This window comes from Aotus nancymaae, unplaced genomic scaffold (genome assembly GCF_030222135.1).
Source record: "Aotus nancymaae isolate 86718 unplaced genomic scaffold, 86718_ANA_hifiasm-v0.15.2.pri h1tg000002l, whole genome shotgun sequence".
In the NCBI taxonomy this organism is placed as follows: domain Eukaryota; kingdom Metazoa; phylum Chordata; class Mammalia; order Primates; family Aotidae; genus Aotus; species Aotus nancymaae.
Genome location: NW_026988413.1, coordinates 32,722,968 through 32,744,283, shown reverse-complemented (window position 1 = coordinate 32,744,283; position 21,316 = coordinate 32,722,968).

Here is a 21,316-nt window from a genome sequence, read left to right as displayed (position 1 = left end):
CCTTTCTACTCTTTCTCTTTTGGACCACATTTCTCCCATGGGAACTTTTTTTTATTTCAGTCAACTAAATCTCTTTTCAATTATAGATTTATCCCTGTTCATTTCTTTTCTTGTTGACATAATTTTTACTGAGAAAAATGTAAAGCTTCATTGGCCTTCTGGAAAGCTTAACATCTTCTCAAATTGGCTCTTCTAAGACTTGTTCTCCCATTTATTTCTACTCCTTCCTTTTTGTCACCATTTATATTACATAAATTTATATTACATCGAGTGACCCTGAGACCCTTGAGGAACACAGTAAAAGCCACCACACACCCCCTTTTCAGGGTCTTCTATCTTCCTCATGGAGTTCCAAGCATTATGGGCAGATCTCTCTCAGGTCTAAAATCTCTGCTTTCTCTCACATTGAGCATCTCTTTGGCTTTTGAGCCCATAGCAGGGCCTAATATGTATTGTGAGAGCACTTGAATTTTGGGTATGTGATGACTGACAAGTCACTGGCAAGGCTGTAGTTTTGGAGGTGGCTGACAGTGGTTGCTGTGAGTGGTTATTACTGTAGCTGGCTACTCATTTCTTTATGCATTTAGATGAGAAAAGTGAGGTTTGTACACTTGAAGACTATAGAAACACTTGCTATCAAGCTATGACTCCCATGAGGGATAAGCTGATTAGAGCGTGCTGATTGGTATGAGGTTGTCTTGCAGTGAGGTGCACTGTGGGAAACATTACACAGTCCAATCCCATGGTGTTTTCTCTTTGTGAGGATCCAGGATTCAGTATAAACATGAAATTCTTGATTTCTGGAGATCTGGATGTTCTGCTTCCAGCTGCACCTGCTTTTCACATTTGTAAGTGTTAGGCCCTAAAAATTGCAAATGCTTTGTTGGCCTTATTTGTTAAAGGACTTCTAGAGCTTAGTGATTCAGTTAATAAATGGAAGCTAAATTTAAAATTCACCTATCTAACTAGATTTGTCTCCAAAATATGACTTTCTTGCCACTCAGCTTGTTATTTTGAAAAGGTTTCTAAATTTTATGTAGGCTTATCTATTTTCCTTGTAAAATTCTGTAGTAAATTTCTATGATTTTGTTTCCTTGACATCCATTTTTAATTGTCTCTAACATCCAAATTCCCTCTTAAAAACAACTTAAATTCTCTCTGTGTGCTTTGAGATCTAAATGTACCACTCTTTTTTTGTCCAGAACTTGGTAAGGGCTTCATTTCTGTAGGACAGATCAACTTTAACTGGTTCCATTTACAAAGGTACAGTTCAAATCCATGGTCCTTTTAACCTACTCTGTTTTACTTGTTTTATGGCTAAAAATTTAAAATTAAAGCTCTAACATTTTTACATTTGTCTGTCTTTATTTCTATATATACACATGTATGTATCTGTCTTTATATATTTGTCTTTCTATATAAGGTACCAAATCAATATAGATAAATCAGTACTTGTAAATTAAGCAAATAAACCCAAATGCTTTGCAAGTTTATGTAGCTTTAGTACTCTTTCATATATAAAGCTAGTTTTTAAATTATTGGTAAGATAGATAAAAATGTTTTAAAAATTTTAGATATTATTGCCTGGGTCTACTGGTCAGACTAATGTATTCTGTCTCTGCTGGATTTTTAACATTGTAAAACTTGTTTATGAGATATTTTTGATACTTGCTTAATTTGTCTATGAGCTTATGTCTTTGATTTTGAGCCTTTAGATTCTGGGGTATAAACAGGAGACCATAGTTAGACCTGGAAATTCATGTGTGTCTACAGTGCCTGGGTCACTAGCTGCAGGGCACAGCCAACCCTACTATGGCCCCATATTTCTTGATCCAGCTATGCCTTCTGGCCACATTCAGAGGAATTGGATCCTACAGGCATTGTCTTTCAAGCTCTGTTCTCTGTTCTAAGCTGTGCACTTGATACTTAAAAATTAAAATTACTTACATCCTTGGTTTTTCACTAAAAATTAGCCTAGGAGTTAACATTAAAGTTAATATAAGTAATTCAAATTACTAGATATAGAAAAAACAATTCTGTATACAAAATATTTAACAATGCAAAATATTTTTGATAAGCAAAGTTATGAAAAAGATATAAAAATGTGACTTTTCTTTAAAAAGCCATTTTCTTTCATTTGGAGGTTATTTATAGGTTGTTTTAACTCAAATAAAAAAAGATAAAATTGAATATATATATATATAAATTGGTAAAAGAAAAAGAATTAATAATGGTAAAAGATTATAAAAGTGTATAAAATCATGTGTATTCAAAGATGATTCAGATGGGATATATTTGTTTATAAGTTTTTGTTAAAATTAGCTTTAGTATTAATAATGTACTAGTGAAAAGGTAAAATTTGGCTTTCTCTTTTAAATAAGATTTTCATGTAAAACTAATTAAAAAATAGTACAATACTTTTGCAAACCTTTTGATTATAAAGACAAAAACTGCAATATGTGGAGAGAATTTGCCTCATGTTGTATTTATTCTTTTGATTGGTTGGAAAACTGAGTCTCCTCCTGATATGGTTGGCTGTGTCCCCACCCAAATCTCAACTCGACTTATAGTTCTCATAATCCCCACATGTCTTGGGAGTGACCTAGTGGTAAGTAGTTGAATCATGAGGTCAGTGCTATTCTCATGATAGGGAGTGAGTGCTCATGAGAGCTGATGGCTTTGCAAGGGTTTTTTTTCTCATTTGCTTGGCACTTCTCCTTCCTGCAACCATGTGAAAAAGGACGTGTTTGCTTCCCTTTCCACTATGATTGTAAGTTTTCAGAGGCTTTCCTAGCCATGCTGAACTGTAAATCAATTAAACCTTTTTTCTTTATAAATTACCTGTATTGATTATGTCTTTATTAGCAGCATGAGAATGGACTAATAAACCCCTCTATCACTGGGTAAAGTTTTTTATTTTGTCTTTTGAAAATTTTAAATTATTACTGTAGCTAAATGAATGACTTATTTTACAGTGATCTGCAATCTTATTTTTCATCAAGCTTATTGAACTTTTTATATTTGACAAGCTTCTCAAACTCAAATTTCAAATTCTAAATTAAGTCTTTTTAACCTTAAGCCAACTTTTGAACATTTCAAAAAGAAGAGACTCCATGATCTCATTTGGCTCTGTGTCTCCACCTAAATCTTACCTTGAATTGTAATCCCCACAATGTCCATGTTTCAACATAGGGACAGGGTGGAGGTAATTGGATCATGGAGGCAGCTTCCTGCATGCTGTTGTTGTGATAATGAGGGAGTCTTATGAGATCTGATGGTTTTATAATTATCTGGCATTTCCCCTGCTTGCACTCACTCCATCTGGCCACACTGTGAAGAAGGTCCCTGCTTCTCCTTTTCCTTCTGCCATGATTATAAGTTTCCTGAGGCCTGCCCAGAAATGTGGAACTGTAAGTCAACTAAACCTCTTTCCTTTATAATTACTCAGTCTCTGGTATTTCTTTATAGCAGTGTGAGAATGGAGTAATGCACCCTGAAAGTCCAAGAAAGACATATTAGGTTTACTTGTTGTATATGAGAGACACTGCCAAATAAGAAGAGATGTTTAAACTTTTTTTGAGTGGATGTTATTAATATGTGCTCTAAAATTGTATGAGAGATTTAAAAGTCTGATATGCCTTGGTATATATTATTGGTCATAATAACAATTACTATGTTAAATTACCATAGATTACAGAAAAAGTAACCAAATTTATTTGGCAATTGTATCTAACCATGGCTATACTAGGTATTTTGAAATCCACAGGAAATTATTATTTTACTTTGATTCTTCTAAAAAAAGTGGTTTATAATTAGATACAGTCTAATATTTGCTTTTTCTTCAAGGAAACCTATGAGAAGAATCCTGACAGGTATTTTTGATTACAGGTTTCTGATAACATTGGAGATCATACCATTGGACCACTTTAAAACTTCTAAACCTTAAATTTTAAAAATACTGATGGGTTCATGAAGATTGCTAACTCAACATCAAGCAGAATAAGAATTAAGCACATGAAAATGAACCGATTATAATAGACTAAAATAATTTTGATGACTTCTTTTTATTTAAAACATGTTGATTCTTTTTGTTTTGTTTTCCAGGGTCAAGAAACCTTTTTTTCTCTTAAGCTATTTATAGTTTACAGCAACTGGGTAAAGTATACTTTTATGAGAAAGATTAAAGCATTTAACTTTCTATCTGATTTTTCTAGACTTCAGAAACTATTCATGAGTATTCTTATTCTGTGGAAATATAGTTATTGGCTAAAGTTCAATAAAAATCCGTTTTATTTTATAACAGGACAACTTGGTACTCTAGTTATTTTACCAAGACTTTGACTGGAAGGTCATATTTTTAGATATGACTGGAATGCTTTCAGGGATTGAGGTTGACGTTAAAAAGTCAATATACTTAGAGAAAACTGGTGGGTGGGTACCTTGTATTCACAGCTTCTTTATAGGGTCCCTGACCTGTGCTGAGGAAAGAATGTTTTCTGACAGGCCCAGAAAACTCAAGATATTTTGGGGACCTAAAGAAGAGCAGAATTCATTCAATTGATACAGGTATTATATGCATAGTCTGATGGTAAATTCTTGGCTTAGCTTCACAACCTTGAGAGGCTTTTAAAAGTCTAATCTGAGATTTTTTTATGAAAGTTTCAGTAAAGCCAACCTACCACAGAGCCAATATATCCAATTATTATTCTTACTATATGCAAATAATCAAGGCAAGTATAATAAGACTAAAATTTATTTTACAAATAAATTGGTTCCATTATGATTTATCTTTTGTACAAATGGGAAACTAGAGTGAGAAAAATTATCTTTTAAACAAAACTGTAAGGCCAAGGTGGGTGGATCATCTGAGGTCAGGAGTTTGAGACTAGCCTAGCCAACATGGTGAAGCCCTGTCTCTACTAAAATTACAAAAATTATCTGGGCATGGTGGTTGGCACCTGTAATACCAGTCATTAGAGAGGCTGAGGCAGGAGAATCTTTTGAACTGGGGAGTGGTAGGTTGCAGTGAGCTGAGATTTTGCCATTGTACTCAAGTCTGGGTAAAGAGCTATTCCGTCTCTAAATAAATAAATAAACTATTGTACACCTGTTCTTAGATTCTAGACAAGAGCAAAACTCCGTCTCAAATTAAATACATAGATACATACATACATAAACTATCATACACCTGTTGTTAGATTCTAGCCTTTTCTATCATTTCTAAGTTTTTACTGTTTGCCTATAATCTGGTCAAAACTCTAGATTTTTAGTTCTTTCCTATATTTGGTTGTGACACTCCAAACCTACATTTCCAATTTTTCTCCCACCTTTCTGATCTAAAATCACTAGAAATTTAAAAATATGTTTTTGTTAAAGCCCTACAAACTAAAGCTGGACAACTTTATATGAACTTTGGGAGAAATCACTAGTAACCTATGTAAACAGACAGCCTTCGTGCCTATAAAATATGGACTACTAAAGAATTTCATTGATACACCTGATTCAAACTACAATTTAAAGAATTCTGCCAGATTGTAACTTAAACGAAAAATACTTCAGACTCAAAAAGCAACAACAACTAAACAACAACAACAACAAAAACTAGCTTATAAATCACTGCAGACATTTACCTTTGTTTATCTTTTGCATCCATAAAAATGTCTCTGAACCTGATACATGTTTGTCTTCACAGTATAGAGGCCTAAATTTAATAGAAACCTACCTATAACATCATCATCTAAAATCAGACACAACTGTTTAAGAAAATTGTCTGTTCTGAGAATTAAGAGACAGATTCAAGATCTTAGATCATATACTTCAATTTGTTCTTTCAACTGGTTCCATGTTTTCTCCCATGTGCTAGGGTGTTTTTGCATTGCTTTAAAGCAATATCTGAGTTTGGGTAATTTATAAAGAAAAGAGGTTTATTTGGCTAACAGTGTTGCAGGCTGCACGTGGCACTGGCATCTGCTTGGCTTCTGGGGAGGCCTCAGGGAGTTTTTACTCATGGCAGAAGGTAAAGCAGGGGCAGGCATATCACAGGACAAGAGAAGAAGCAAGAGAGTAAGGGGGGAGATGCCACACTTTTTTAAACATCCAGATCTCACAAGAACTCACTGAGTACTGCAAAGATAGAACCAAGTGGATGGTGCTAAACTAATAATGAGAAATCTGCCCCAATGATCAAATCACTTCCCACAAGGCCCCACCTCCAACATTGGCGATTATAATTCAGCATGAGATTTAGAAAGGACAACATCCAAACTATATTATTCTGCCCTGAGCGCTCAAATCTCATGTCTTTATGACATTTCAAATATGATCATTTCTTATCAATAGTCCCCCAAAGTCTTAGCTCATCCCAGCATTAACTCAAAAGTCTCAAGTCCAAAGTCTCATCTAAGACTCAAGGCATGTTCCTTCCACCTATGAATCTGTAAATAAAAAAAACAAGTTATTTACTTTCAAGATACAATGGTGATACGGGCATTGGGTAAACATTACCATCCTAAAAGGAAGAAATTGGCCAAAAGAAAGGAGCTACAGGCTCCACACAAGTCTGAAACCCAGCAGAGCAATCATTAAATCTTAAAGCTCCAAAAATAGCCTCCGATGACTCCATGTCTCACATCCAGTGCACAGTGGTGCAAGAGGTGGGCGCCCAAGACCTTGAGCAGTTCTATCCCTTGGCTTTACTAGCTTCAGGATGCAAGCTGCTGATGGATCTATTATTCTAGGGTCTGGAAGGTAACAGCCCACCTCCCACAGCTCCACTAGCCAAGCCTCACTGAGGACTATGTGTGGGGGCTGGAACACCATTTTTCCCTTGGTGCCATCCTTGTAGAGTATTTCTTTGGAGGCTATGCCCCTGCAGCAGGCTTTTGCCTGGAAACCAAGGTTTATTTATTTATTTTTTTACATCCTCTGAAATCTAGGTGGAGGCTGCCAATGCTTCTTCACTCTTGTATTCTGAGTTTCTGCAGGCTTAACCCCATGTGGAAACTGCCAAGGCTGACAGCTTGCATCCTCCAGAACCATGATATATGCTGCACCTGGGCCCTTTGAACGAAGGTTGCTGGAGTGGCCTGGATGCAAGAAGCAGCCTGTTGGGGTGGTGCAGGGTGGTAGTACTCCAGGCCCAGCCCACAAAACCATTCAGTCCTCCCAAGCCCCTGCGACTGTGATGAGAGGGGCTGCCTAGGAGGTCTCTGAAATGCCTTCAAGGTCTTTTCCTCATTGTCTTGTCTGTTGACACTTGGCTTCTTTTAGTCATGCAAATCTCTGGCAACTTGGTTGCCCCAAAGCTTTCTTGATTTCCTCTCCTGATAATTCTTTTTGTTTTACTCTGCCACATAGCCAGCTAGCAAGTTTTCTAAACGTTTACACTCTGTTTCCCCTTTAAATATAAATTCAAACTTTAAGGCATTTCTTTGCTCCTGCATCTGAGCATATGTTATTAGAAGTAGCCATTATCTTCATTGTATCTTCAATGCTTTTCTGTTTAGACATTCTTCCACCAGATAACCTAAGTCATTATTCTTAAGTTCAAACTTCTACAAATCCCTAGGCTTGAGTAGAATGCAGCAAAGCTTTTTGCTAAGGCATAGCACAGCTGACCTTTGCTCCAGTTCCCAGTAAGTTCCTCATTTTCATCTGAGACCTTATCAGCCTGGACTTCACTGTCCATGTCAATATCAGCATTTTGGTCAAAACCATTTAATCAGTCTATAAGAAGTTCCAAACTTTGCATCATCTGCCTGTCTTCTCTGAACTCTTCAAACTCGGCCAACCACTATTTATTACCCAGTTGCAAAGATGCTTCCATATTTTGGGTATGTTTATAGCAATTCCCCACTCCTCAGTACCAATTTTCTGTGTTAGGCTGTATTAGTCCATTCTCGCATTGCTATAAAGAAATACCTGAGAATGGGTAATTTATAAAGAAAAATAGGTTTAATTGACTCACAGTTCCACAGGCTATACAGGAAACATGATTCTGGCATCTGCTTGGCTTCTGGGGGGGCTTTGGGAAGCTTACAATCATGGTGAAAGGTGAAAGGGAGCCCACACTTCACATGGCCAGAGCAAGAGAAAGAGAAAGATAGGGAGGTGCCACACATTTTTAAACAACCAGATCTCATGAGAACTCCATCATGAGAATAGTACCAAAGGGATGGTGCTAAACCATTCATGAAGAATGCAGTCCAATGATATAATCGCTTCCCACCAGGTTCTACCTCCAACATTGGGGATTACAATTTCACACGAGATTTGGGTTCCACTTCCAACATTGGAGATTACAATTTCACACATAGATTCAAGCCATATCATTTCATCTCGGTTGTTTCCAAATCTTATGTCCTTTTCACTTTGTAAAATTCAATCATGCCTTCCCAACATCCCCCAAAGTCATAACTCATTCCAGCATTAACTCAAAAGTCCAAAGTCCAAAGTCTCATCTGAGACAAGGCTAGTCCCTTCTGGTGATGAGCCAGTAAATTAAAAATCAAGTGAGTTACTCCCAAGTTACAATGCGGGTATAGGCATTGGGTAAATAATCTCATTCCAAAAGGGAGAAATTGGCCAAAAAAAGGGGCTACAGGCCCCAGGCAAGTACAAAATCCAGGACGGCAGTCATTAAATCTAAAAGGTTCAAAGTAATTTCCTTTGACTCAACATCCCACATTCAGGGCACACAGATGCAAGGGGTGGGCTCCAAAGGTCTTGGGCAGCTCTAACCCTGTGGCTTTTCAGGGTGTAGCCCCCATAGCTGTTCTCAAAGGCTAGTGTTGAGTGCTTGTGGCTTTGCCAGACACAGGGTGAAAGCTGCCAGTGGATCTACCATTCTGGGGTCTGGAGAATGTGATGGCCCTCTTCTCACAGTTCCAACCCCTCATTTCCCCTCCACACACCCTAGTAGAGGTTCTCTATGAGGGCTCCACCCCTGCAGCAGGCTTCTGCTTGAACACCCAGGCTTTTTTTATACATCCTTTGAAATCTAGGCAGAAGCTCTCAAGCCTCAAATCTTGCACTCTGTGTACCCATAGGCTTAACACCATGTGGAAGCTGCCAAGATTTATGGCTTGCACCCTCTGAAGCAGTGTCCTAAACTGTACCTGAGCCCCTTTGAGTCATGGCTGGTACTGGAGCAGCCAGGATGCAGGGAGTGGTGTCCTGAGCCTGCATATCGTAGTAGGGCCTTAGGCTTGGCCCACAAAACCATTCTTCCTTCCTAGGTCTCTGGGCCTGTGATGAGAGTGGCTACCTCAAAATTCTCTGAGATGCCTTCCGCATCTTCTCCTCATTGTCTTGGCAATTAGCACTTGTCCTCCTTTTAGTTATGCAAATTTCTACAGCATACTTGACTTTCTCCCTTGAAATGAACTTTTCTTTTCTACCACAATGTCAGACTGCAAATTTTCCAAACTTTTACACTCTGCTTCTCTTTTAAATATAAGTTCCAGTTTCAGGTTATTTCTTTGCTCACACATAGAAGCATAGGTTTTTAGAAACAGACAGGTCACAACTTGGATGCTTTGCTGCTTAGAAATTTCTTCTGCCAGATTCCCTAAGTCATCACTGTCAAGTTCAAAGTTTCACAGATCCCTATAGCAGGGGCACAATGCCACCAGGTTCTTTGCTAACACATAACAAAAGTAATGTTTGCTCCAGTTTCTGATAAGTTCCTCATTTCCATCTGAGACCTCCTCAGCCTAAACTTCACTGTCCACATCACTATCAGCATTTTGGTCAAAACCATTCAACAAATCTCTAGGAATTTGCAAACATTCCCTCATCTTCCTGTCTTCTTCTGAGCCCTCCATACTGTTCCAGCCTCTGCCTGTTACCCAGTTCTAAAGTCACTTCCACATTATCAGGTATCTTTATAGCAATGGCCCACTCCTTGGTACTAATTTTCTATATTAGTCATTTCTCACACTGCTATAAATAAAAACTTGAGACTAGGTAGCTTATAAAGTAGTTTAATTGGCTCACGGTTCTGCAGGCTGTGCAGGAAGCATGATGCTGGTTTCTGGGGAAGCCTGAGGAAACTTCAATCATGGTGAAAGGTGAAAGGTGAAAGGGGGCCCTCACATGGCCGGAGCAGAAGGGAGAAAAAGATGAGGAGGTGCCACACACTTTTAAACAACCAGATCTCCTGAGAACTCCATCATGAGAACAGTAACCAAGGGATGGTGCTAAACCATTAAGGAAGAATGCACCCTCATAACCCAATCACCTACCACCAGGCCCCACTTCCAACATCGGGGATTACAGTTCAACATGAGATTTGGGTAGGGACAGAACCAAACCATATCATAAGTCGTTTTTGCACTGCTATAAAGCAATACCTGAGACTTGGTAATCTATAAAGAAAAGAGGTTTAACTGGCTCACAGTTTTGCAGGCTATACAAGCATGGCATGGACATCTGCACTAGGATTACAATTCAACATGAGATTTAGAGGAGCAAACATTTAAGCTCCATTACCCTCCTTTGCCAGTCTGACTCCTTTAAAAGTCTGATGGAGCCAGATGTGGTGGCCTATGCATGTAGTCCCAGTTATTTGGGAGGCAGACACAGGCGAATCAGTAGAGCCCAGGAGTTTGAGACCACTGTAGGAAACATAGTGAGATCCCATCTCCATTAAAAAAAAAAAAAGTCTGGCAGAAACATTTACTACTGCCTACCCTCTATTTTTCTCTAACGTCTCCTACATATGAGGTTTCACCTAAACAACAAGACCACCTTTTCTAGCCAGGTCTTTCCACTTTCTTTCATCCCAAACCTATTTTACCATGCTCCTGAACCCCTATTCTTTCTGTAACCTCAAGGTAGTATGAAAGTGTCAACCATCTGACTTTCTTTGAGTTTTTATACTTTGTATGACTCCAGTGCATGCATATGCACATAATATATTTGTATGCTTTTCCACTATTATCAGTATGTGTTATAGATTCAAATTAACAAGCCATCAGGAGAAAAATTTAAACTTCCCTTTACTACAACATGGAAGGAACTTGAAGACATTATAATAAGTGAAAGAAACAAGTATTGAAAGACCACACAGTGTACAATTGTCTTTTTAAGAGATACCTAAAATGGGCAAATCTCTAGAGACAGATAATGATTGTTTAGGGTTGAGGGATATGTAGGGAAGGAAGGTGATAGTTAAAAGATATAGAATTTCTTTTTGAGGTCATCAAAATAAAATCTATTGCAATGATTGTTGCAAAAATTTGTGAATATACTGAAAAGCATTGAGTTGTAAACTTCAATGAATGAATTGTATGATATGCAATTTATATATCAATATAGCTGTTCAAAAAAACATCTAAATATCACTTCAAGAAATACTTGATTTAGTGGATGTGATGTGAGGCCAGGGCACTGGTACATTTTTTGTTTGTGTTATGTTTCCCAAGTGATTATAGGGTTAAGAAATAGTCTATAGTTTCATTTTCCTGGACAGTCTCAGTTACTGGCTACACTGCAGCACAATCCATATGACTTTAAACAGATTTCAAGAGAGTATAGAACAACAGCAAATAATAGTTTAATGCATCCTGAAAGTTTAATCTAGAATTTTGTTACTTAGAGTGTGGTCTTGGGACAACTGCATCAGCATCAACTGGGAGCCTGTTAGAAATACAGACTCTTGGCCTGGTGCCATGGCTCATGTCTGCAATCTCAGCACTTTGGCAGGCTGAGGCAGATGAATCACTTGAGGTCAGGAGTTCAAGAGCAGCTGCCCAACGTGGTGAAACCCCATCTCTATTAATAATACAAAAATTAGTTGGCTGTGGTGGCCTGGGCCTATAATTTGCAGTGAGTCGAGATCACTCCACTGCACTCCAGCCTGGGGCAACAGAGTGAGAGTCTGTCTCAAAAAAAGAAGAAGAAGAGGAAGAAGAGGATGAAGAGAGAAGAAGAAGAGGAAGAGGAAGAGGAAGGAGAAGGAGAAGAAGAAGAAAGAAGGAGGAGGAGGAGGAGGAGGAGGAGAAATACAGAATCTTAGGCTGTAGTCCAGACTTCCTGAATCAGAATCTGCATTTTGCAAAAGCTCAGGTAATCTGTAGACAATTTAAAGTTTGAGAAGCTCTTGTCTAGAAAATATTCCCACAGACAGAGCAGCCATTTCTCCTCAAACTGGAAACATTTGTGCATCAGGGTACCAGGACTGCTCACGAGATACAACTTCCAATAGGAGAATTGAGATCTTTACCTGTGTCACTGTTACCATCTGAGGAATAAAGAGAGTGTTGGCTTAAAAAAACCCTCAGTTTTGGGACTGTTGTCCTGACTATGTCTCCCTAAAAGCAACATTGTATTAGCCTACTATTGAAAGCGTAGTGTCAGAATTCGGCTGTAGAAGGAATTTACAGTAAGGAAAATTGCAGCAGCTTCACAGTACATTTATACAATTTCAGTCAATATAACACACGCATTGCATTTTTTCTAAACTTGATCTGGCTTCATTCATAGATTAACTGTTTGTTTGTTTGGTTGGTTGGTTTGGGCAGAATCTCCCTCTGTCACCCAGGCTGGAGTGCAGTGGCACAATTGCAGCTCACTGCAGCTTCAACCAACCTCCCACCTCAGCCTCCCAAGTAGCTGGGACCACAGGTGCACAACACTATGCCCAGCTAATTTTATTTACTTTTAGTAGCAATGAGGTCTCACCATGTTACCTAGGCTGGCTTCAAATTCCTGGGCTAAAGAAATCCTCCTGCCTCAGCCTCCAAAAATGCTGGGATTTACAGGCATGAACCACCATGCCCAGCTTGGGGTATTTTGTTTTTCAGAAAAACAAGTCTGTTCAGGAATGAAGTTCAAAACCAATGCCAGAATACTAGGGAAATCATTTTTCTAAAGTCATCTAACACTGGAGTTGGCTGTGAGATATCTCTCTCTTTCAGCTTAATTCCATATTAAGAATTCTTTTTTTTAAAAAAAAAAAATATTATTTATTTATTTTATTTATTTTACTTTAAGTTCTGGGGTACATGTGCAGATCCTGCAGGATTGTTACATAGGTATACACCTGCCATAGTGGTTTGCTGCTTCCATCCACCCATCACCTACATTAGGTATTTCTCTTAATGTTATCCCTCCCCAGTCTCCTCACCCCCTGCTATCCCTCCCCCAGCCCCCAACTCCCCAACAGGCCCAGTGTGTGATGTTCCCTTGCCTGCGTCCATGTGTTCTCATTGTTCAAAACCCACTTATGAGAACATGCAGTGTTTGGTTTTCTGTTCTTGTGTCAGTTTGCTGAGAATGATGGTTTCCAGATTCATCCATGTCCCTACAAAGGACACGAACTCATCATTTTTATGGATGCATAGTATTCCATGGTGTATATGTGCCACATTTTCTTTATCCAGTCTATCTTTGATGGGCATTTGGGTTGGTTTCTTTACTATTGTAAATAGTGCCACAATGAACATACGTGTGTATGTGTCTTTATAATAGATCAATTTATAATCCTTTGGGTATATACCCAGTAATGGGATTGCTGGGTCAAATGGTATTTCTATGTTTATATCCTTGAGGAATCACCACACTGTCTTTCACAATGGTTGAACTAATTTACACTCCCACCAACAGTGTAAAAGTGTTCCTGTTTCTTCACATCCTCTCCAGCATCTCTTGTCTCCAGATTTTTTAATGATCACCATTCTAACTGGAGTGAGATGGTATCTCCATGTGGTTTTGATTTGCATTTCTCTAATAACCAGTGATGATGAGCATTTTTTCATGTTTATTGGCTGCATAAATGTCTTCTTATGAAAAGTGTCTGTTCATATTTTTCACCCACTTTTTGATGGGATTTACATCAAGAATTCTTAACTATTCTTCTGCTGCAGACATATCTAAAATATGGCACACTCTTCCTAGGAAAATGCACATCTATTCATGTAATTTAAGAGTATGAGTAGACCCTCCTGAAGCCCATCCAAGTGGAAATGTAATGCCAGACTAAAGAAATGTTTTCATAGGGGGTGGGGAGAGCACTAGAGGAGTTGTTAGACTGAGAGCCCAGTTTGCCAAAAATAGGCTTTATTAATTCAGCCCAGAATCATAATAATACTCAGATTGACTTTAGGTATTCAGTTTGATAAATTACCTCACAGCCTGCTTTTAGCTGGTTACCCATGGATAACCACATCACAAAGATTATAACACGAAAAAATGCACTTAATGCAAAATGTTTTGAAACTTACAGAAAAAAAAAACACAATAGTAAGATCTAGTAGCTTCTGTGAGTCATTATAGATTACAATTTTTACTGTGTTGTAGCTAGATTTTTCACCATTTGGCTGAGTCTCTTTTTTATCATTTAGGATTTCTTGTCATTAGCATTTTATTCATGAAATTGGGATTCACCTTCTGAGAAGTACAATGTGACTTCTTTCTATAAAAAGGTGAGGCAGCTTTCTATTTCTCCTGTCTGCTTCAGATCCCATTATTTATTTGCTTCTTTCAATTTTTCATCACTATCTTATCAACATTTGATTTTTATAATTCAAAATTCACCTTATGATTTCAGTCAGTAACAGTGAATGTCTCTTTTTCCAGTTCTGTGAAGAAGGTCATTGGTAGCTTGATGGGGATAGCATTGAATCTGTATATTACTTTGGGCAGTATGGCCATTTTCACGATATTAATTCTTCCTAACCATGAACATGGAATGTTTCTCCATCTGTTTGTGTCCTCTCTTATTTCGTTGAGCAGTGATTTGTAGTTCTCCTTGAAGAGGTCCTTTACATTCCTTGTTAGTTGTATTCCTAGGTATTTTATTCTCTTTGTAGCGATTGTGAATGGCAGTTCGTTCTTGATTTGGCTCTCTTTAAGTCTGTTATTGGTGTATAGGAACGCTTGTGATTTTTGCACATTGATTTTGTATCCTGAGACTTTGCTGAAGTTGCTTATCAGTTTCAGGAGCTTTTGGGCTGAGATGAGGGGGTCTTCTAGATATACAATCATGTCGTCTGCAAATAGAGACAATTTGACTTCCTCCTTTCCTAATTGAATACCCTTTATTTCTTTTTCTTGCCTGATTGCTCTGGCTAGAACTTCCAGTACTATATTGAATAGGAGTGGTGAGAGAGGGCATCCTTGTCTAGTGCCAGATTTCAAAGGGAATGCTTCCAGTTTTTGCCCGTTCAGTATGATATTGGCTGTCGGTTTGTCGTAAATAGCTTTTATTATTTTGAGATACGTTCCATCGATACCTAGTTTATTGAGGGTTTTTAGCATAAAGGGCTGTTGAATTTTGTCGAAGGCCTTCTCTGCATCAATTGAGATAATCATGTGGTTTTTGTCTTTGGTTCTGTTTATGTGGTGAATTACATTTATAGACTTGCGTATATTGAACCAGCCTTGCATCCCCGGGATGAATCCTACTTGATCATGGTGGATAAGCTTTTTGATGTGCTGTTGTAATCGGCTTGCCATTATTTTATTGAAGATTTTTGCATCTATGTTCATCATGGATATTGGCCTGTAGTTTTCTTTTCTTGTTGAGTCTCTGCCAGGTTTTGGTATTAGGATGATGTTGGTCTCATAAAATGATTTGGGAAGGATTCCCTCTTTTTGGATTATTTGGAATAGTTTCAGTAGGAATGGTATCAGTTCCTCTTTGTATGTCTGGTAGAATTCGGCTGTGAACCCATCTGGGCCTGGGCTTTTTTTGGGAGGTAGGCTCTTAATTGCTGCCTCGACTTCAGACCTTGTTATTGGTCTATTCAGGGTTTCGACTTCTTCCTGGTTTAGGCTTGGCAGGAGGCAGCTGTCCAGGAATTTATCCATTTCCTCCAGGTTTTCTAATTTATGTGCATAGAGTTGTTTGTAATAATCTCTGATGATGGTTTGAATTTCTGTAGAATCTGTGGTGATATCCCCTTTGTCATTTTTTATTGCATCTATTTGGTTATTCTCTCTTTTCTTTTTTATTAGTCTGGCTAGTGGTCTGTCTATTTTGTTGATCTTTTCAAAAAACCAGCTCCTGGATTTATTGATTTTTTGAAGGGTTTTTCGTGTCTCTATCTCCTTCAATTCTGCTTTGATCTTAGTTATTTCTTGTCTTCTGCTAGGTTTTGAGTTTTTTTGATCTTGCTCCTCTAGCTCTTTCAATTTTGACGATAGGGTGTCAATTTTAGATCTCTCCTTTCTTCTCATGTGGGCACTTATTGCTATATATTTTCCTCTAGAGACTGCTTTAAATGTGTCCCAGAGATTCTGGTATGTGGTGTCTTCATTCTCGTTGGTTTCGAAGAACGTCTTTATTTCTGCCTTCATTTCATTGTTTATCCAGTCAACATTCAGGAGAAAGTTGTTCATTTTCCATGAGGCTGTGCGGTTCTGGGTTGGTTTCTGAATTCTGAGTTCTAACTTGATTGCACTGTGGTCTGAGAGACTGTTTGTTATGGTTTCCGTTCTTTTGCATTTGCTGAGGAGTGATTTACTTCCAATTATGTGGTCAATTTTAGAGTAGGTGTGATGTGGTGCTGAGAAGAATGTATATTCTGTGGATTTGGGGTGGAGAGTTCTGTAAATGTCTATTAGGTTTGCTTGTTCCAGGTCTGAGTTCAAGTCCTGGATATCCTTGTTAATTTTCTGTCTCGTTGATCTGTCTAATATTGACAGTGGTGTGTTGAAGTCTCCCACTATTATTGTGTGGGAGTCTAAGTCTCTTTGTAAGTCTTTAAGAACTTGCCTTATGTATCTGGGTGCTCCTGTATTAGGTGCATATATATTTAGGATCGTTAGCTCTTCTTGCTGCATTGATCCTTTTACCATTATGTAATGTCCTTCTTTGTCTCTTTTGATCTTTGTTGCTTTAAAGTCTATTTTATCAGAGATGAGAATTGCAACTCCTGCTTTTTTTTGCTCTCCATTTGCTTGGTAAATCTTCCTCCATCCCTTTATTTTGAGCCTTTGTGTATCCTTGCATGCGAGATGGGTTTCCTGGATACAGCACACTGATGGGTTTTGGCTTTTTATCCAATTTGCCAGTCTGTGTCTTTTGATTGGGGCATTTAGTCCGTTTACATTTAGGGTTAATATTGTTATGTGTGAATTCAATCCTGTCATTTTGGTGCTAGGTGGCTGTTTTGCCCTTTGGTTGATGCAGATTCTTCATTGTGTTGATGCTCTTTACCTTTTCGTGTGTTTTTGGAGTGGCTGGTACTGGTTGTTCTTTTCTATGTGTAGTGCCTCCTTCAGGAGCTCTTGTAGAGCTGGTCTGGTGGTGATGAACTCTCTGAGTTCTTGCTTGTTCACAAAGGATTTTATTTTTCCTTCACTTATGAAGCTTAGTTTGGCTGGATACGAAATTCTGGGTTGAAAGTTCTTTTCCTTAAGGATGTTGAATATCGGCCCCCACTCTCTTCTGGCCTGTAGGGTTTCTGCTGAGAGATCTGCAGTGAGTCTGATGGGCTTCCCTTTGTGGGTAACCCGACCTTTCTCTCTGGCTGCCCTTAGTATTTTCTCCTTCATTTCAACCCTGGTGAATCTGATGATTATGTGTCTTGGGGTTGCTCTTCTAGAGGAGTATCTTTGTGGTGTTCTCTGTATTTCCTGGACTTGAATCTCAGTCTGCCTTGTTAGGTTGGGGAAGTTTTCTTGGATAATATCCTGAAGAGTATTTTCCAGCTTGGATGCATTCTCTTCGTCACATTCAGGTACACCTATCAAACGTAGATTAGGTCTTTTCACATAGTCCCATATTTCTTGTTGACTTTGTTCATTCCTTTTTACCCTGTTTTCTCTAATCTTGCCTTCTCGTTTTATTTCATTGAGTTGATCTTCGACCTCTGATATCCTTTCTTCTGCTTGGTCAATTCGGCTGTTGAAACTTGTGCATGCTTCACGAAGTTCTCGTGTTGTGTTTTTCAGCTCCATCAATTCGCTCATATTCCTCTCTAAGTTGTCCATTCTTGTTAGCATTTCGTCAAGTCTTTTTTCAAGGTTCTTAGTTTCTTTGCATTGGGTTAGAACATGTTCTTTTAGCTCACGGAAGTTTCTTATTATCCACTTTCTGAAAGCTGATTCTGTCATTTCATCACACTCATTCTCCGTCCAGTCTTGTTCCCTTGCTGGTGGGGAGTTGTGATCCCTTGTAGGAGGAGAAGTGTTCTGGTTTTGGGTGTTTTCATCCTTTTTGCGCTGGTTTCTTCCCATCTTTGTGGATTTTTCCACCTGCTGACTTTGTAGTTGTTGTCTTTCTGCTTTTGGTAATTTTAAGTCTGCTGTGGCAGAACTCATAAACCCCCTGCTCTTCCCCCGAGGTGTTCTGTCCCAGGGAGTTACTGTTTTATGATGTTCCCCTGTGCGGTTGCTGTTTTCCCTGCCCACAAGGTGGCAGCCTAGTCACACTCAGGTTGCAGAGGCTTCGCTAAGCTGCTGTGGGCTCCACCCAGCTTCCGTGTGAACTTCTGGGTGTAGTTAGAACTGCTTCCGCTATGTTGGCCCGCCCCTGTAGTGACGGAGTCTCTGTAGTGGCAGATTGCCTTGGTACAGAACAGCAGGGTGCCTATGGAGAACGCCCCTCCTCCACAGAGCTGGACCGTCCCGGTTTCAGTTGTGTTTCAGGTCTTCTTGCTGGGTAAGAGGGGACACCGTCTCATCTGATCTGCCTCCGGAGCCGCTGCGTTGGCTAAAGCCGCGGCTCTGAGATTCGTGGCGCTGGCCTGTCTCCCCGTTTCAGCTCCCCTTGCTGGCTTATAGGGGACTCAGACTCTCTCACTTTATACAGTGAGCCGTTGCCTCAGGGTGCCGGCCCAGCGGCTGCGCCGTTCAAGCCAGCGGCGCCAGTGGCGCTGGCGACCCGTGTGGCTTCTCTGCGTGTGAATCTCCTGGTCTGTGGGCAGTAAAAATCAGTCTGGAAATACGGCGTCCACTCACCCTCTGTGCTTTCTCTCGGAGCTGCATTCCTGAGTTCCTCCTAAGCGGCCATCTTGGATCTCCCTCCCAGTGAATGTCTCTTAATGTATGAAATAAAAATGAGTTTCGACTCAATTATCTGCAGTTGTCTTTTTTAAAAATCCTGCCACTTCCTCTTTGAGAGATAAGAACCCCAGACTGTTGGAGTGGATTGGCTGTTGATTGTACCAAAGATACTACATACTGGTATCAAATTAGTTTCCCTAAAGGTTAATTTCAATCAGTGTGATTTTTTGGTTTGTAATGCCACTTGCATGCCAGATAAAGTAAAAGCTCTTTATCTTGTTGTCCAAAACCTCCGCAATTTGATTTCAGCTATTTTTCCAGCCTTCTCTTTCACTACTCAAATACTACCCTATTTTCCTAGATTCCAATAAAATGTTTCCCAGGACCACACCTTCTTAATCTCCATACCACTCCCACCTCTGTGGAAATGAAAATTGTGACTTCTTTTTCCTTGAAGCTTCTATTTACTGTTTGATATGTATTCCATTTCTCCATTCTGGGAACTTATTTAGTATATTGCTTACTTTTATTTTATAGTTTTATTTAAAAATCAAATTTTGTAATTTTGTCTTGTTCATAGTTATTTTTTATATGTGTTCTAACAACCCAACAATACTCAAGTGTGAGAAGAATGTCATTCATCTTGTTTGCCTCCCACTGCCCGAAGACTTGCACTTAACCAATGCTCTAATAAATATTTGTTTAATGAATAAAAGACCAATCAGTTTAATTCAATAAACATTGTGAAGAATTTATTGTGTATATGGAATATATTTGATACTGTGAAGGTTACAAAGATTAATAAGATTTCATGTCTTCTATAAAGGATTCTACCATCACGTAAAGGACAAAGAGGTAATTCAAAGTAGATTATTACAATAAGTTCTATAAAAGAAGTATGAATGAAATACTATGTGTGCAGAGGTGAAAGGGTGATTAAATTTTTTTAAATATAAGTTTAGAAACTGATTTATAGGAAGTAGAAGGGAAAATCCATGGTAGGTCATGCTGTTGTTTGTATCTAAACTTTTACATGATTGTATATTTATTATGAAAGTTAAATAATCAAATATGATGTGATAGTTCATTTTGGTTTTTCTATATATTTGACATCCCTGAAAGAACAGATAGCAGGACAGTCTCATGACAATTACACACAGAAATATATAGTCTTAGAACATTACCTTCTGACACTCAACTGTTAGAACATCAGTCTACCAATATCTATGTTTTATAATAATATTTTTGCATATAATTTTATATAATCAATTATGCCATTCTTCTGCCAATATGTTCCTATCTAGTTTCCTCTAGATATTTGTTGAATTCAAATGGATTGATAAGCACTGGTGAACTACGCAAAATATTGTTTTGCTTTCTGGTACCAGGCACAAGTATATTGTTTACTAAGTTGTGACTTATCAGAAAGTAATATAGACTTGGCATGGACTTTTAAAAGTGTTTGACAAATATGATGTCAGGGAATATTTGGTGTTAAACTCCAACTGATGTGAGCAAATAGTTCAGCCATATGTTTGACTTATGTTTTTCAAACCTAGGGGATAACAATTTCAATGTGATTACACTATCTTAGAAAGATAGTGGCATTTACCAAGTCATTTCTTAAAACTTCCCCATGAGAAGGCCAGATGAAAGTCACATGAACATACATAAACTTCAGTTAAGAAAAGCACAACTGAAAAGTCACTGAGATAAACTATCTTTCATACTAAATGACCCTCTGTCATTGGACATTGGTCACCTGACATGTTTATGCTGCTGATATAAGCCACAGTGCCATAGCAATTACTGCTTCTAGTTGCCCTATTATCAGACCACGTAAGTTCCATGTACCCTTCATGGAAGATTCTACAAACCCACAGCCTGTGCACACTATCTCCTCAAGTATTAGAAAACACGTATTGAATTGATTTTTCAGCTCGATATTTACCTTACAAGATAAAAATTTTACTTCACAAGAAGATAAGGAAAAATAAAACTAAAAATATATTTAGTGAAGCCTATGTATTCTCCAAGAAGATAATACTCTGAGATGCTAAAGAGTCAGTATCAGGGATTATTTTCTAGTTACACCAGAAATAGGGCAAGGATATCCTTTATTAACAGTAGAAGACAAAAGTCTGTGTTCCTTTAACCAAAACCAATCATCCCCTTTTCAATCCATTACCTCCTTTCATAGGCCCCCAAGATCTACATCTATAGTTACTTACTTGGCTTTCAACTTGCAGAAAACTGACTTTTCAATTACTTTGGTACTCTCAAGCCCGACTATGAATATCTGGAAAGAGTTGAGGGAGAGAAGGAAACAATTACATATGACTAATCATGAGTGATTAGGTTA